Genomic DNA, 18,079 nt, shown 5'->3' with positions numbered 1-18,079 from the left:
TCCCAAATATGTTAAAACAGGTTCCCACAGCAAGAGGGAAGCCAGTCGTCCCCCGTGGCACCCCTCTGTCATTGTTGTGTGCTATTTGCAGGGAACAGGCAGTGCCTGTGGTCATCACATAATTGGCATTTCTCCCGTGGCCACAATCCAAAGGACACTGTGCCTCTCTCCATGGAAAGGCTGGAAAGGGTTCAGGGAGAAGCAAATGTGAGATCAAGGGGTTAGAGAGACTTCCCCCAGGGTGGGGAAAAAATGAGGTCTGTAAAGACCAGGGCTACAAGGTGATATGAAGGAACCTGTAATAGTTGCCCTGGCAGAGAGAAGGTTGTACGTTAAATTCCTGAATGAAGGACAAGGTGGCTGCTTCCTGCAACAATGAGAAAGTTATTTCACGATAAGTTAAATACATAGAATGAGCTTTTATCGCCATCCTGTACGCTGACGAGCCTCCCCAGAGTTATGGTACCATTCAAAAAGACGTTGCAGTTGTTCCCTCTGGAAGTTAGAACTCAGAAGTTAGAACTTAGAAGTTAGAAGTTAGTTGTGTTAGAACTAGAGACTATTTAAACAATGGCTATATGGCATAAATTAAGAGTTTCGACCCTGGCATTTAAGACTCCACACTGGTCCCGGGTGGAAATATTATTTTCCCAGCTGAGGAACATGGCCTTTTGGCCGGCAGAACTTGTGCTCAAAAGCTGATGAAAATGACCCCAGTGTCTGCTTCGGTGCCTTCCCAGGTGACACAAACAGCTGTTGCAAAATCCTGGGCCTTGATTCTTGCCAGACCACAGGCTCCTGAGTCCAGAAAACAAAACCGTGACTCATGGGGAACACTCACTGCCCCTGAGGTGAATGCCGTGACACACACGTGCACGCGTTCACGCATGCACGCACGTGGGCACAGTACTGTGGGAACTTGGACTCAGTTACCTGGCTGTCCGTATCCTGGCGAGAGGCCACCCCCACCCGTTCTTGACAGAATCAGAAGACATTTCGGGAACCCTCTACTTCTTTCTCAACATTGTAAAGCCTGTGTCCTATAAGGAGAGTGCATGCTCTAAAATAACCCTATTTAACTCCTTTAATTTCCTGTTTGCCTGATTTGCCTGGGGCTGTGTTTGGAGAAGGTGCACATTCTGAGTCTGCTTCTTCCCTGGAGAGGATTATAAATCTTGGGACTCTCTCTGGGCCCCGGGGTTGTGTGGCAGCCTTCAGAACCCTGTGATCCTGGACAGAAAAGTGGGTCCCTGCCGCTCCCTGATGCTCTGATTTGGAACTTGGGCAGGTAAGGTCCAATTTCTGGATCTGTTTCTTAAGATTAGTACCCTGAAAATTATAGACAATTGTAGAAATTTGGATCAGTCAGTGTTAAATACTGAGAAAATGACCCAGATGATTCAAGTTGGAACGTGCGATGTAGGTTCAGATACTTCCCAGGCCCAGACAGGTTCCACGGTCCAGAGAAGCTTGTGTGGACAGGAAGTGGTGAGCCGCTGGGGCCAGGTCTTGTCTAGCCAGCTGACTGTTGACGTGTGAGGAGGCGGCCCAAGGTTGCTAGCTCCTCCAGTTTATTTGAGGAGAAGCTGGAAAGCCAACTTAATGAATGACACCCCTGAGTTTTAAATGCCAGCCACTAGTTCAGGCTGTAAAGACAAAACCAAAACTGAATCTGTGGTTCCAATAAGACATGCCTGCAGGTTACACTCGGAGGAGCTACCCGTTCTGACCTACAGGACAGGAAGACGTTCCAGCGGAAGCCTTTCTCAGTGCCTGAAAGGGGAGTTCCTCACACTCTGCACTCCCCCCAGCTGAGGGAATGGACACCTGTGCCCGCCTCTGAGGTTCTAGGGATATAGCATGAGGCCACTGCAAGGGTCAATACTCTTTGAGGGATCTTTATCTTTTTTTAATCCATGCTAATTTTGCATTCTTTTCTATAATACACCCGTGTTTACTTTAATATAAAATTGTGGATTGCTTATCTTTGTGCCTGCCATATAACAGATATTCAATAAATATGTGTAAAATAAATGGCTAGAGTACAATTGTTATTTTTGGAAGACAGACCTTGTTGATCCATTGTTTCATGTATTTAAGTGTGAGAAATGTGTCATCAGCTCTAAAGTGACATCGTCACTTAGTCAGTAGGTCACAGAGTTGGTGACATTGCATCTTCGGGCAGCATTACACTACTTGGAACTACTCACCAAATTCAACCCATGAAAGATGTCACTTGGGTCCTGGGACTACTGCTCTCATCCTCTGAGTTTGGTTCCCAGCCTCCCTCGTCTCCTCACTCCCTTCCCCCCATGCGCTTATGAAGCATCTACTACCTCCCAGACAGGACAGTGAAGAAGTAAATGAACACGTTACGATCCAACATGGAAAGCGAAATGAGAGGTGCAGTGGTGAACTCTGGGGCCCCGGGCATGTGAAGGTTATGCTCCCTGAACTACACATTCCATCCTTTTCTCTACAGACATTACCCTTGTTTCGATGATCTGTTGCTGCATAAACTTGGTGGTTTGAAACAACCATAATAACATTATCAGTATTTCTCCTGTGAGCTGACTGGACTCACTCGGGCTGGATTTGCTCAAGGTCTCTCTGCTGTTCCAATCAGGCAGTGACGAGGACTAGATAATGACCGTGACTGGAGTCATCACAAAGCCTTTCTTATCCACGTGTCCAACAATTGATGGTGGCTATGGCGGGAATATTAGTGGGGGCTGTTATCCTGAATACCTCCACTTGTCTTGGCTTCTTCACAACGGGGCAGCTGGGTAAGAAGGTCAAACCTCCCAAGAGGGAGCGGGTGGGTGGCAGCTGTACTGCCTTTGCTCACTGTTTCCAGAGTCCCATAGTTTTCCTTCTGGGTCATTCTCTTAGTCAAGGCAGTCACAAAACCTCACCCTGTTTCAAGGGAAGAGGACATAGAACTACCTCTTGATGGAGAGTTGTCCATAAAAATTGACGGTATGTTTTAAAACCACTAAAACTTCAGTCCTCCCTTTGTGAAGCTCTGAAATGTCTTCTGAAAGGGACATGGGAGCAGCTCCCTGACCACAGTTAAGTTCTCTCTATTGCTGGCAATGCCTTCCTCCTACAGCAGATCCATGGTGACCGTCTTAGAACTGGAGGTCTGGAAGGGACGTGGCCCTAGTCCCACAATGGGGCTACACATGTGAATCATTGAAGTCACAGAGTGTTTGAAGCTACAGTAAAATTGGTATACCTTCCTGGAGCAGCCAATTAACTCAAATATTTGAGAACAGAAAATAATTTAACTCACAGGACTTTCAAAATATTAGTTTTGTATTAAAGCAAATAGTAACCTGAATTTTAAATAATCAAAATAATAGTCAAGGAAATTTTCACTTGCACAGGGTCCCTCGTGAGGCTCCCAGCATGTCAGTGGGTGCATTCAGCTTCCTCGTCTATGACATTAGGCATTCTTTGCAGAAGAGTTGATGAGGCACCAGCTCACTCACTTCACTGTTGGAAACCACGATTAGAGTGTCACCTTTTTGTGAAGGATTCGAGCTTAGGTCTTACTGATTCTAAGACGTGTGCTTTATTCTTCATAATTCTCTGTCTTTTAGGACATTAGCGCAGGAAAATATTGGCTGTTCCTGCTTATGGAGTTGTTTTCTGTTTGTCCTTTGTCTATAGTAAGCCTTCTTTGGCGAAAATTCTGCCTGATCTCACGTGGCCTTTGCTATCCCATCAACCACGTGTTCCTGCTCTCACCACCCTTTGGAAACTCTTGCCCCTCCTTGACTACAGATCAAAATGTGTAACCTAACCTGAGCCAAATCGGGAAACCCAACCTGCATTAGTTTCCTATGTTGCTGTAACAAAGGACTACACACTTAGTGCCTTAAAATAATAAAAACTTATTCTCTTACAACAATAGAGGCCCAAGTCCAATATCAGTGTCTATAGGCATGGTTCCATCTGGAGACTCTAGGGAAGAATTTGATTCCTTGGCTTTCTCCACTTCTGTAGACCACCTGTGTTCCTTGGCTTGTGGCTCCTTCCACCTTCAAAGTACATCAGTCCAATCTCTGTTTCTTTCATCCTGTTGCCTTCTCTCAGACTCTGGCTCTTCCTGCATCCCTCTTCTGAGGATCCCTGTGCTTGCACTGGGCCCACCTGGGTAATCCAGGATACTCCCTCCATCTCAAACTCGATAATATAATTGCTTCTGCAGAGTCCCTGCTGCCGTGAAATTAGCATTTTCACAGGCTATAGAAATTAGAACATGAACATCTTTGGGGAGGGTGTCGTTTTTCTGTATATTACACGATTCTTTTAGGAAAGTAATCCATGCAAAGGAGGACATGTGACCAGAAGAGGAAAATGAAAGCCTTCCTTGGAATTATTATTAGGATGGGAGTAGTTATTTTTCCTGGGAGTGGCTAATCTTGAAGAAAATTACATTGAGGCTGCTGGCAACTATCTTGCTGGTTACATGGAGAAAGGTCTTCTACAGCAGGAGGGAATGAAGCCGAGTGATTGAGAATTATAGGCCGAGAACATGAAAACAAAGGGCGGTGATGATAATATGGAAGCACCTGCATCTCGCTACACTTAAAATCAGACTTAACCTTGATTTGCCAGGCTCAGGAACAAATCAGTTCTCTTTTTTGTCTTAGCTACTTTGAGCTGAATTTCTATGCTCATGACACCCCATGTATATTTTTTAAACAATAAAAATGAGAGAGTCAACTCAATTATTTTTCTGCTTCTTCTAAGGAGTATGATAACTATGCTTGAATGCAAATGAAGTTGCAACAGTCAAAATAAGTCTTTATACACATCATTAAGTTTTGTTTCTTATCACTATACTCCTCCAAATTCTAACAGAGAATTAGAACTGTCTCCATTAAAAATATGAATGTATAATCTCTTATCCTCCCTTTCCTTAGCTGTAAATATGAGAGTATAATATCTACAAGGTTTGTGGTCAAGCCGAGTTAAAAGGTTAAGGTATGTAAAGTTCCTGGCACACTTATTTTATTTTTAAATATTTTATGTATTTATTTTTAGAGAGAGGGGAAGGGAGGGAGAAAGAAAGGGAGAGAAATATCGATGAAACATCAATTGGCACACATGCCCCCAATGGGGGCCTGGCCCGCAACCCAGGCATATGCCCTGACTGGGAATCGAACTGGCAACTTTTCAGTTTTCAGGACGATGCCAGGTCTACTGAGCCATAGCAGTCAGGGCCCTGGCACACTTTTAAAGCTGAAATAATACTCACTTCTTTTTTATTTTCTTGGGGTTGAGTTTAACAAAAAGAAAGTAATTGAAACTAAAGCCAGACAGATCATTTGTGGAAAGACAAGAATTCTTGATTGTTTTGGTGATGACTTTGAAATTGAGCTTCTGATGTTGTTAGTGGATTACCGATACATTTGGAGAGAAAACCGTGTCCTTTATTTGAAATGAAAACAATGGGTTGGGTCCAATCACTCCCTCTCACTTTTTCTAGCTCTGTGGTTCTGAACTTGTTTTCTGGATAGGACCTTTCGGCCCATTCAAATAATTTGTGTAAGCCAAGCCTAGTAAAGTGAAAACAAATACTCTTAATCAATTTTAATGTGGTGTTGATCTGCTATTATCCCAAAGCATGCCTTCTCTCTAACAGGTTTATATGACACTAAAGAACAATTAAACACTCCCCTATGGAAATCTACTGTTGATAATTCTCAATCACTAGCTGTTTTAAGAAACCCGCTATACTTAACATTGTGCAGCTGTTCAGCAAATTGATATTTACAGTAACACGGCACAGGTGGCACTTGAACTGCATGACTGCCGTGGCAGACTCTGTCTGATGATTTCTTGCTAAAGTTCCTCCCGACTCTGTCTCTCATGTTCTGTGATCCTAGGGTGGTTCATGTTTAAATACAAACCATGGTTAATTTAAAATTTGAACTTGCCATTTCTTTTGATCTTAAAATCAGCTCTATAAGACCTCATTTCAGGGTGAGAAAATGTCCTCCCCAAATATATACTCCACCAGCTTTCCGATGCTTGATATACCTACAAACAGAGGGCAGATTTCTCGTATCGTCTTTAAAGAATCCTTTCGAGGCGGATACCCCTGGAAGAGGTAACACCTGACCGTAATAAGAAATGACCTTGCCCATGCCGGTGCTGGAGTGGGGGTGAGATTCAGGAGAGGGCCCTAACACGAGGATGGATGGGATGAGGCCTTGGCAGAGGGTTTTTGGCTCATTCAGACACACGTTACTTATGGGAAAGACAGTCTCTGTCCTGGAGCCCACGTAGTTCGTCTCTTCACTTACTCACTGAGCACACTGTTATTGGGCCACTGTTACGTGAAAGACACTGATTGAAAAAGAAGGGTCAGTATTGAAGATGAGAACAGAGAGGGCTTGGGGACAATGGTTTTAGCACGTTTCTAGAGCCACCAGAGCCCATCATTTATAACAACACCTACACAGACGTCTCCCAGCCGAGCAGATGCACACTGGGCCGAGTGTGTGGGGTGGACTCTGACCCCACCAGTCCGGGTGTTCGCCTCACTCCGTGCAGGCTCCACAGGTGCCACTTGAACATTTTTGCTCAAGGGGTTGACATGAGCACCCGCACTGCAGGGCGTCCCTCTGGAGAGCTGCCGCATGCTGTTCGGCTGCTTCACAGGGACAGCTAGTGCTCATTTAGTGGCCCGACCAGAAGCATAGACATCCAGACTCAGGGTTCCTGCAACGGCCTTGATGTTCCACAGGGGCAAATGGACTGGGGGTGGGAGGCATTCTATCTGGCACGAGGGCTGCCAATGGAAATGCTTACAGAAGCATGTACCAGCGAAGTACTTAAATGAAGTGACACAGTGGAGACCCAGGTGAACTGTGCTATACATGCTCCATCCAAAGATAATGGTGGCTTTGCATCTCTGGCTCAGTGCTGCCCAGATGTTCACATTTTCCAAGAGAAGCCAGAAATCTGCATTTTCGTGAGAATAGCTAATTCAAATCTTTAACATTTGGGGAGCCAAACAAGACATGCTGATGGGCTGGCTGTCAGTTTGAAATTTCTGATTTAGACCTTTCTGAGTTTAGACCTTCCCTGAGTATCTCACTCACTGACCAAGGTTATTTTTTCACATTCATTCCGTATAACTGAGGTCTTAGAGATCAATAGGCATAGTAGAGGAGGGATTTAGAGATAAATAATACAGGGGACCAAACACAAACACTGTCGTGTGAGAGGCGCTAGTTATAGTAACAGTGCAATTAGATCACAGGCAAGATGTGTCCTTCGTCGATGATGAAATTAGCCACTTACTACATCACCCCTGGCAAATTGCTTAACCTCTCTGTTTCCGTTCCCTCGTCTGTAAAAAGGGGCTTTGTCAGTATCTAGCTCAAAAGTTTGTCGTGAGGACTAAATGAGGTAATACATGTAAAATATCATGTAGAATTAATGATGTATGCTGGAGTTATGAGGGGGACCCAAAACAACACCCCTCTTCACTTCTCAAGATATGAACAAGTTGAAATATAATAAACTTATTCCATGGAGACCTAAAATATCGCCATTATCAATGATAAGTGTTAGGTTGGAAGGCACAACTTAGCATGGCCCATGAAATGGGTTTTCTAACTTCCTACCCTTTGTTCTTGGCCTTGGAACAATGAACTTGAAAGAATTTGCCTCACAGGGGCAGACACTTAATTAATTGTCCCTGGTCCAGATGTAGAGAAAACAGAAGGGGCTTAGTGTCTTTGTTCATGCTCACTTTCAGTCTATTAGCTCCACTTAACCGAGGAGTGTAGACCAATGGCAGCTCACCTCCTCAGAAAAGGAGAGCCAGGGTTGGAACAGGAGGCCAGGAATATCGAAGGGAAACCCTTTTCAAGGGAAAAAGAGGCAAAGAGTAGGGAAGAAATGCTTTCCCTAGGATTTAGTAAGTGCTCAGTATGTGGTATATATTATTATTATTGTTATTATTATTACGTAGAAGCCTGACAATCTTCAGTTTAATAGCCTTTTAATGAGTTGCAAAACAAGTCCTGCCCTATTGTAATCAACTATCCCCAAATTGGAATTTTGCAAATCGTGCTCTGTAGGACGCTGAAAGAGGAGCTGGGAAGAATGAGTTCCAGGCTCTAATGATTTGGGGGAAAAAGTAGATTAAAGAAAAAATAGATTTCTTCGGCACAAAACATCTTACAGTCTTTTATATGCTAGTGTGCATTTGACACGTTGTTAAATATATATAATGAATGCCTCTATTTCAAACTCATTCGTTCTGGTACAGTTTTTTTCCTAGCATATTTATTAACATTTTAGGAACAATGTTCTGCAGATGATGGTTAGAGAAAAGTAAAGTAAGATTAATTTGAACTCAACCAACTTATCCAAACACTTAAAAAAAGTACATGAACTATTCCGTATATGGCAACTGACTACCCACTTAGACGAAACAAAATAAATACACGGTAGCAAAGTACATTTTATAAAGTGCTTGTGTCTGAAAAATATTCCTTTTTTTCACTCAGAAAGGCAAATAAAAGTGATTAGGCTAATTCTCTTAGGCAAAGGTTTATTCTTTTTAAAAAATATTTTATTTATTTATTTTTAGAGAGGGGAAGGGAGGGAGAAAGAAAGGGAGAGAAACATCAATATGTGGTTGTCTCTCGCACACCCTCAACTGGGGACCTGGCCTGAAACCCAGGTATGTGCCCTGACTGGGAATTGAACTGGTAACTCTTTGGTTTGCAGGTTTGTGCTCAATCACTGAGCCACACAAGCCAGGGCCCAAGGTGTATTGTTGTGCTCAGTTCGCATTGCCCAGGGCCTTTGCCTTGGCTCCAGAATGGGGGCCTGTGACACACGCCTTCAGGCAGGAGGAAAAATTTGCATTTTAGGGCTCATTGTATTTTGGTTTCTAATAAAAACAAGAGATTCTTAAAAAATTGTTTTTGACCTGGCAGTTTTTTTACATTTCTTCCAAAGCTTTTCTCTTTCATAATAATAAAAACCACTGGAAGCCAGATGCTTCTAAGTTTTTTTATGATTCTTGTTCCCAAACACATTAAAATTATTAGTTTAAATATTAAATTCTGAATGTTTCTGGTTTTGCTCCACCAGTTTACTCTGGCTTCGGACTTGGCAAGTGTAGGGGACTGCCTGGTTCTGAAACGATGGCCAGCAGTTCTGGCAGTTCACTCGCATGACGCCGCGTTTCAGCCTCGGTGGTCTTGTTAATGAAAAGTACAGCGAGTGATATTTATGACGTGTGTTTCAAGTGGTGAATGTCTTCTGAAATAGATGCAATGATTTTGCCCGTTTCTCAGATGGGGGTTGGGGCTTACAGAGAAGCTAAATAGTTCCTGAGGCCACTACCCTGTTTGTATGAGCAGTGGCTCGATGGGAACTCCGGCCACCTCCACCGCAGCCTGCCCTTTAACTCCCATGTCCAGTTTAGGAGTCCTTGGAGATACAGTCCTTAAAACCCGTCTGGGTCTTCAAGGTCTTTGCAGAGTCGTAAATTCGTGTGAATCCTTAAATGAGTCTATATTTGGTAATTCCCAGGGCTCTCTCAAAAATTTAAAAACCACAACGTTCAAACCATCCTGGAAGGAAAGAATTAATAGGAAGAAGAAGTTAACTAGTGCTGTTAACTTGGACCATGATGAGTGGCTGAATAAAAAAGGAAAAGACCAGCTCAGCTAGGGAGGGGGTGCAGCCAGGATGTGAGTGTAGACTGTGTCCCTGGAGCTTTCGGTGGAAATGGGTGTGAGGCATGACAAAAACCCACGCGGCTCAGAAATCCTGCCATGTGCCACAGCGTGATGGCCTTGAGGACATAACGCTAAGTGAGGTAACTCAGGCAGACAAAGACAAATACTCTGTGACAATTCTTATATGTGGATTCTAAAAGAAGACAAAACCATAAGAAAACAAAAAAGAAACAAACAAAAAACTTGTAAATGCAGAGAGTAAAATGGCGAGTGCCGGGGACTGGGTGGGGGTAGGGGTGCGGGGTGGGGAGTGGGAGAGATGCTGAGAGTACACACTTGTAGTGAAGAAGTCCTGGCGATCTAATACACAGTACAGTGATTACAGACAACAGAACTGTATTATAAACACTAAACTTGCAAAGAAACTGGATTTAATTGTTTCCATTCCTAGGTGAAGTAATAGTTATGGACATCAGCTAATGCCGCAGTGGCAGTCGTATGCAGCATAAATGTGTCAAATCGATATATGTACACTTTACACTTCTCCAGTGATGGGTGTCAAATACATTTCAATACAATTAAGTAAATTAAAAAATCTATGCCACTTAGGAACAACAAGGATACTTTACAACTGAGGCCATGGTGAAATAAAAACAGCAGAGATTCAAAGGCCTCAGATATCTGAAAAGTGCCTTTGAAATATTTGCCCCAAAAGGTGACTTATTGTGCCTGGGCATCTTTGCAGGTGAGTCAAGATTTATGTTTCATCTGATTGGAATTCTCAAAGGGCACATGATCACAAATGAGGATAAATTACCTCTTCAAATGCAGAACTCTCTTCTCCTTCATTTGAATAAAACGGGGTTTTTGCTTTTTCTTCTTTCTTTTGTTACAGCTTGAGAAATGTTCTATCATGTGAAACAGATTATGCTCTGTGAAATCATTTGAAAGTATATTGAAGCCACATTGCAGCCTGGGATGGCGCATTGCTTACACTGAGGATCGGCGGAGAGGATTGTAGTTCATGACTTGAATAATCAAATACTCGGGGATGGGTATCAAATTTGATCTATGTTCCCTTGTCCTCCTTTTCTTCCTTCAATCCCTGCTTCATTGAACCCAAAAGATTTCGAGTAACCTTGAGTGCTTTACTAAAGCTACAATATGAGAGACTAGCATGTCTGGAATAGAGTCCCCACCTTCACAGGCTGTGTAGTTGCGTGGAGCATCCCAGGTCCATGGACACATCAAAAATATCTGTTGTGCTAAGGAGGACCAGAGAAACAAACCGTGGTGGAACCGAGACCAGGCAAGGTGCGAGTTGGCCTGAGTATATGAGAGAAGGTGTCACAAAGCAAGAGACATCTGAGCTTGTGTTAAAAGATAAGCAGGGTTGGACTGGTAGAAAAAGTATTAGGTAGGAATTGGAAGCCTGAAAGTAGTTTACATCAAAAAGGAATGGTGTGATTTACAGGTAGTTAGAGGTTACCCCCACAGTTAAAGGCTCGCACATCTAACTGAAAATCAAAACAAAACACAGACACATTTGTTTCAGATTCAGTCCACGGATTGCTGGTTTTCTACCTGTAGGTCGAAGATCAAAAACACAGGCCCACAGTCAAAAACCCATTCATTACACAGAGCTTCGGTTCTGCTTTTTTACTGCTGTTTTCTTATAAGAGGAGCAGATAATCAGATGCCCAAGGAACTTTAACAAAAGATAAAAGCTAAAAAACAAAACAAAACACATCAAAACAGGGAAGCTGAAAAATCTGAAACTATTCAGAAACATATAAACATCAGAAACTACCATTAATATCCTTAGATAAGATTTTGCATCCCTGAAGCATGAAAAGATGTCATTATACATAGGTATTTAAAGAAAAGCAAATAACAACTGTCCGAGATTTAAAAAGCATACAGAAGATATAAAAAATAAGATTGATGCTGTGAAGTTGCGTAAACTCCTGTAAGGCTATTGTTGAAAGGGGAACTCTTGAGTTGGAGATTTTAACTTCAGTCATAGTTGAGAGGCTGGAGTGATTAATGCTCATGCAAAGCTGTTATTCCAGGAACTGGAATGCATGACTCCAGGAGGTCTACAAGCAACTCCACCTTTGTGTGCCAGGAGGTCTGTAAGCAATGCAGATGGTATCTGAGCCCTGGTGTTCCAGGGAGGGAAAGTCCATGGTGCAGATAAAGAGTCGTTACTCAATAGACAAAGAAGTACCAGGAAAATCACCACAACACTACAACTCATATCCAGCTAACGTTTTTCCAAGCCCCTTACCTACCCTTTCTTCTCCTTGTAAAAAGGTCAATTGGAGGTGAGATGTTAAGAGTTTTTGAGGGTACATAACCCACCATCTTCTCAAATCGTTGGCATCTGAATAAAGCGGCTGTAAAGATTCAATTCTTGTCTCTACTTATTGGTTCTGGTAGTGCCAGGCAGCATGAACACTGCCTTCTCTGGTTTCAGTGTGAACACCCCACTTCTGACCTCCTGGTGCGAATACTCTTTCAAGGACCATCATTTAAGGCATTCAACAAGGGAAAAGTTTAGAGATATGGCAGAAAATAAATTAGTGAAATTCAGAACTTCTCAGCAGTTTTGGGTGATAAAAGCTGTCCCCCAAGGACCAGGTCATCAGTTTGGCTGAAATAAACTCCTATACAAATTCTCTGTAGGTCTGGATGTTTTTTACCCCCACACAGAGTAGCCTACAGAGTCAGGCCAGGGACATTGGTATTCCATTTTAGGGTGTTCATAGAGTAAGGCTTTTATTTTTTATTTGTTTTGGGGAGGCACATTTAGATCGAAAATGGTGGCAAGAAAGGTAATCTCACAATTCACAGTAAAAAATAAGATGGCAGAACAGAATGTGGAGGCCGAAGGTGTTTGAATTACAGGACAAAACTGGGACTTTAAGTCAATCTTCTTTAGATCTCCAGGGACAGCAACAACTTAGCTGCTCTCTGGGTTTAAAGCAGTTCTCATAATCCATTTTAGCTTTAAACTATAGATGGTGGTAGGTGATGTGAATTGTCTTTGGGGGCAGGATTGCATTAAACCACAGCTGCCTTTAGGAAGTGGGGGCTGGGGCAATTCATAGAAGAAGTGGGGGGCGGGGTTAGTTTGAAAAACAGTGACAATGATTTTTTTTCACATAACCCAGGAGTAATTGATAATATCACCTACTGGACTCTTAGTCCTTTGTTGTACATTGCACTGATATTTGAGAGATCTATGGGTCTGGCCCGCACAAACCACCATAAACTTCTTGCAGGTGTATTACATTGCTAAGCACTCCTTTTGCCTCAAACACAAGGTTACAAGTGAGCTCAAAGGTGGGTGTTAAGAGGGCAGAGACTGTACCTGTTCAGTTCATCACTGAGCTTTAGAAGAGAGTGATACCTGAGGACAGTGCCTGGCCCACTACACGAGCAAAATACGTATTTGTTAAATTAATAAAAAATTAATACTTGCTCAATTTTAAAATATTTTCTTGAATAATGCATTGTGGTGAGCTGGAGCTGGAAGAAATGAGGTGGCTGGAGGCTGATGTGAAATGAAACACAGAAAAATACAGAATGTGCTGGTCTGTAGAGCTGATTACCCCAGTCCCTGTTCCTTTCCTGGGTGCCAGCTAACCCTCATTTGACACACAACGGAAGTTATCTTAACTCTGCGTTTGGTGATTTTCCCAACGACCTCACAAGTAAATTTCAATATTTGCCAACAAATTGAATTGGGTCCACTAAAGCACAATCTTATGTTCCACATTATTTGAATTCTATTCCCCTTGTACTTATAAGCAAACTAGAAAGGCATAAGAAAGTACGGCATGAGTTGGGCTGGAAAAAGGTATCTGTGAAGTGTGTCCTTGCCTGTCGTTGTCCATTCCCTGGGTCTGCACGTTCATAACTTGCCTGCACTGAGCTGGGACTTACGGCTGAGTTTCAATAGTTAAATATCTTCCAGTTTCTGGGCAGTATCAATTTCCTTTGTGAATTAAAAACACGTTTGCCAATTTCACATGTATGAACCTCAGAGAATACAGTTCTAGGAAGCACTGAAATTACTTACCAGATTAAAAGCTTTAGTTTTTGTTAGCAATTAATGTAATTAAAATACTTGGTTACATCTGATGGCCTCATTTTCTGAATATCATAGTGATCAGAGTAGAATGAATATATATTGAACAAAGATTACTTTCGCCTTCTGAATTTGTATTTGATCTTTCTGAATAATTTGTGTTATGTAATTTGCAGCTGCTCCATGTGTATTATTAGTGTTTGCTGCATGGTGGCTGTCTTAGTTTTCTGGAGCTGTCCTAACATTGTACCAGAGCAGACTGGCTTAAATAATGGAAATGTATCGCCTCACAATTCAGGAGGCTAGAAGTCCAAAATCAGGGTGTCAGCAAAGTGAGTTTCTTCTGAGGTCTGTGCAGGAGACTCTGTTCCGTGACTGTCCCCTAAATTTTGGTGCTTTGCTGGCGAAAGTTGGTTTCCCTTGGCTGGTAGACACCTCACTCCGATCTCTGCCTTCATCTTAACATTGCTCTCTCTCTGTGCGCATCTCTGTTAGTGTCCACATTTCCTCTTCTTATGTAGATATCAGTCATTGGATCAGGGTCCACCCTAAGGAATTCATCTGAACTCGATCATCAGCAAAGACCCTGTTTCCAAATAAGGTTCCCCAGCTTAGGACTTCATCATCTATTGCGGGGACACGATTCAACCCGTAACAGTGGCATAGGCAAGGTGGAAGTGGAAGTGGAAGGCAAGGTGAATAGGAAATGGAAATTTCTTAGAAGCGTTGAGCTGGGCCCTGAAGGGGCAAATTACAAGACCCGGCAGACAAGAGACAGACACGCACAGGCCGAGGGGAAAGCTTTGCTGTGGTTCCTTTGATAGTGTGGAACGCCTGAGCCAAACACAAATGAAAAGATTTTTTTGAAAGAGATAGTTTAAAAAAAGAAAAAAAGAAAAAAGCTGGGTTTCAGTCCCACAACTCTGTATAAACAAATCAGCTCTGCAAGCCTCTTTTTCCTTGTCTGTCAGAGAAGGACCTAACAGCTCGGGGCCTAAACAAGACATTGTATGTCAAGTGTCCCGAACTGCACCGGAAATTCAGCAGAGCTCAACGACAGAGCTTCCCTTCTCTCCCACTCCCTTTTCCATTCTCCTTCCCTCTGTCCTTTGAGTCCTATAATTGCTCATACTAATGACTTCAAATGAGTGAAGATTTTATACTTTAAGGTAAGTGATTGAAAGATGAGGCTGCAAGTGTGTTGTAAAAACTGAAGGATTCTGAGCTGTTCTTCTGTCTCCCCCTCTGACTCCTGGAGTGAGCCTGAGGGTGAAACTGTTTAGTCTAGAGAACTCTGTCCTCTGACCTGGGATTGTCATGTAAACACACTGGCATCCAATGACTCTGGTGGGAGCTATTTAATGGAAGAGGCAGCAGGGTCTTGAGGGACCGTAAAATCAGGTTTGTTACTCTTACAATGCTTGTGGGCGACTCACCTGGCATTTACTCAGCTCCTACTGGTGCCAGGCATTATCATCGGTGCTGGGTGTCTGCCTGTGACAGGCTTGTCTTTTCCTACCACGAAAGCCTGTGCTTCTGTGCACAGAAGCTGTCTTCACCGGCACAGTCTTGACTGGGAGGGTTGGCTGAGGCCAGAGGGAAGGTACTGAGGAAAGGATGCTGTTAGGATTATGGGCGAGGAGGGTAAGGCTTGAAGGACTCTTTTCACTTATATCTTAAAACTGGTCCTGACAGAAGAGGAAAAAGGTAAACTCAGCTCCTGACACAGAGATTATTGTTAAGGTTAGGGTAAATATTTTCGTTGTGGCTGTGCTGTTAATAACCCACTCCCAAACAAAGCACACTGAAACATTTTTAGGCAACTTTGCACAGCATCGTGAAGGCAGCCATGCTGTCCACTAGACACAAGACACGTCCTACTCAGGAAATTAGGAGAGAATTCCGAAGCTAGGCACTCTGTGTTTAATTGAAGGATGAGAAGTTAAAAACAAGATCCCCTTAGGCTCTTTTCCCATTGTTCTCAATAACATACCATTCTCCTGATTTAGTCACGCAAAGACTGCGCAAGCTTTTCAAGCTTTTCCGTGAAATACAGTGCTGGAGCTGGAACACACTTCAGATGTCATCCAGTCCCAGTGCCTCAATTTATGAGAGAAACTGAAGCACAAACAAGTTAAACAACGTGCCCAGGACCACAGCCTCCTTCACGACACGTTTCCTGACTTCTAGTTGTTAATAAGAAACAGCAATACGATCATTTTTAATTTTCTCAGCAGCAATTTCTGTACATATGCTTACGGATAGAACATGAATTTTTCTGCTATCTCATTTTCACGTCTATCAAAATCAAGTTATTGATTGCTACTGATACCCTCCACTGTTTAAATTTGGATAATTTGAGATAGAATTCATTACTTTGGGAAACTTGAATTCTTTTCTTCTCCTTGCAGGGATCTTTCTTTTCCTGTAAACAGTCATCTTGACATGGTTTTTTACTGTATATTTCAACTATTGGACTTCAATTTTTATTAACTACCAGGTGTCCGGCAGCTGCTCTTCTCGTTTCGGTCCATCCTGACTCTTGAGTTCCTCCCTCATTAGTCTGGGCTGTTCTGTACAAGCTGTCTTAATGGCTTGGCCTAATTCCAAATTACAAAATGGGTCTGTAATTAGTTAGATGCTTGCCAAAGGCAGTCGATTTCAGTATGTACCAAGATTTTAAAATAGTTTTCCCTGATTTTTACCACTGACCTTACATGACAACTTTATGTGTAATCTTGAATTTTTAAAAAATGGATTTATTTCAGGGTAATCAGGCTGGGAAGGCCAAGTCATTCTAAGGTTGTTCTTGGTGGTCCATAGGCCACAGGCATTCAGATAAAGGGATTATTATGTTAGTTTTATATTTTGTGATTAAGCTGGTATCTTGAAGGCATTGATTATGTAAATACCCAATTTTATGAGTGTCAAGAAAGAAGTCCCTCCTATCTCCCCTTTGTGGATCCAAGTGATAAATAAGCCTTATTAGCCATCAGGGCAACTTGTGGTGATAGACATTTTGGAAGTCTATGTTGCCACCAATGTTTTATTTTGACTGTTGCCTGGCCTGTTAATAATAAGAATTTAGTGGGTTGACATGTCTTCCCCAGCCCAGATCATCTGCGTTGACCCTCAGAGGGCTCTTGTAGGGAGAGCTGAAACCTTTACAAGTGAGCAGTGTGAGTGGGTAAATCTGGCTGTGCACCTCGTTTGGCTGAGTGGGTTTACAGGGTCAACAGATCCCAGAGCAGAATGTCCTTTTGAGGAAGTGCTATTCTTCTCATGAACTTCTCAGTGGTGTCTCCAGCTGGATTGCCCTTCTGGGTAATAGGGCAGATACATTCGTTAGCTGACAGTTCTCTCTGGGGAGCTCGTGGAAGTTAGTGTGAAATGTTGATTGTGCACACAACCTAACTTTGTGTAGGGAGGGTTGAATTCTATCACTCAGTAACTGATTAGTCTAATAATCAGTCTAATAACCCATTGAATTCTATAGCTCAGTAACTGATTAGTCTAATAATCCATGTAACTTTTTAGGTGTGTACTTCCCATTTTCTTGTACCTCAACTACTATAAATGTTTCCACATAAAATTAAATTCCCTTTCAAATCTCTAGGCCCATTTAAATACACCCAGCGTGCCCCCGCAATCACATTAAGAGAGCTCATAACAGCCATCAAGCCTGCTGGCCCACATTGCTTAAATAGCTCTGGGCCTCCTTGTCATGTTAGGCTACCCTTTCTGCCAGTCCCCGTCTAGCCCCTTTGACTTCCCAAGCGAGTGTAGTGATGGGTACAGTGTCTGTTTCCTAAGAACAGGGGGTTTCAGTATATGCTCCACTTTTAGGAGCTCTGCATGGTGAAAGCCACTGAGCCAGAGTGGAATCCATCTTATGAGAACCTGGAAAATGATTCTTTGGAGGATCAATGTATCATCGGGCCATGTGGGCATAGTGTTAAGGTCAATAAAACATTTTAGACTGGAAAAAAGTTATTGGCTTCAAAATATGAAACTTGTGTAATAATTACACATAAATTACATTTCAGTAGAATGTGAATACATTTTAATGTGTTCGGTAGGAAGTAAGGTGGAGCTTCTAAAATAAGAATATCCAAAGTCTAGGAAGCTCTTAACGTGTCCTGAATTTTAACACTGTCAACATCAAGGATATGCCATTTAAAATTAGAGAGCCACAGAAGACCACCTGTGGCTGATGTCTCAGAAATGATCTCCTGCAACTCCCTGCCCTCCAGCCTTT

This window comes from Phyllostomus discolor, chromosome 2 (assembly GCF_004126475.2).
Source record: "Phyllostomus discolor isolate MPI-MPIP mPhyDis1 chromosome 2, mPhyDis1.pri.v3, whole genome shotgun sequence".
Taxonomy (NCBI): domain Eukaryota; kingdom Metazoa; phylum Chordata; class Mammalia; order Chiroptera; family Phyllostomidae; genus Phyllostomus; species Phyllostomus discolor.
Note: the sequence above shows the minus strand (reverse complement) of the source record.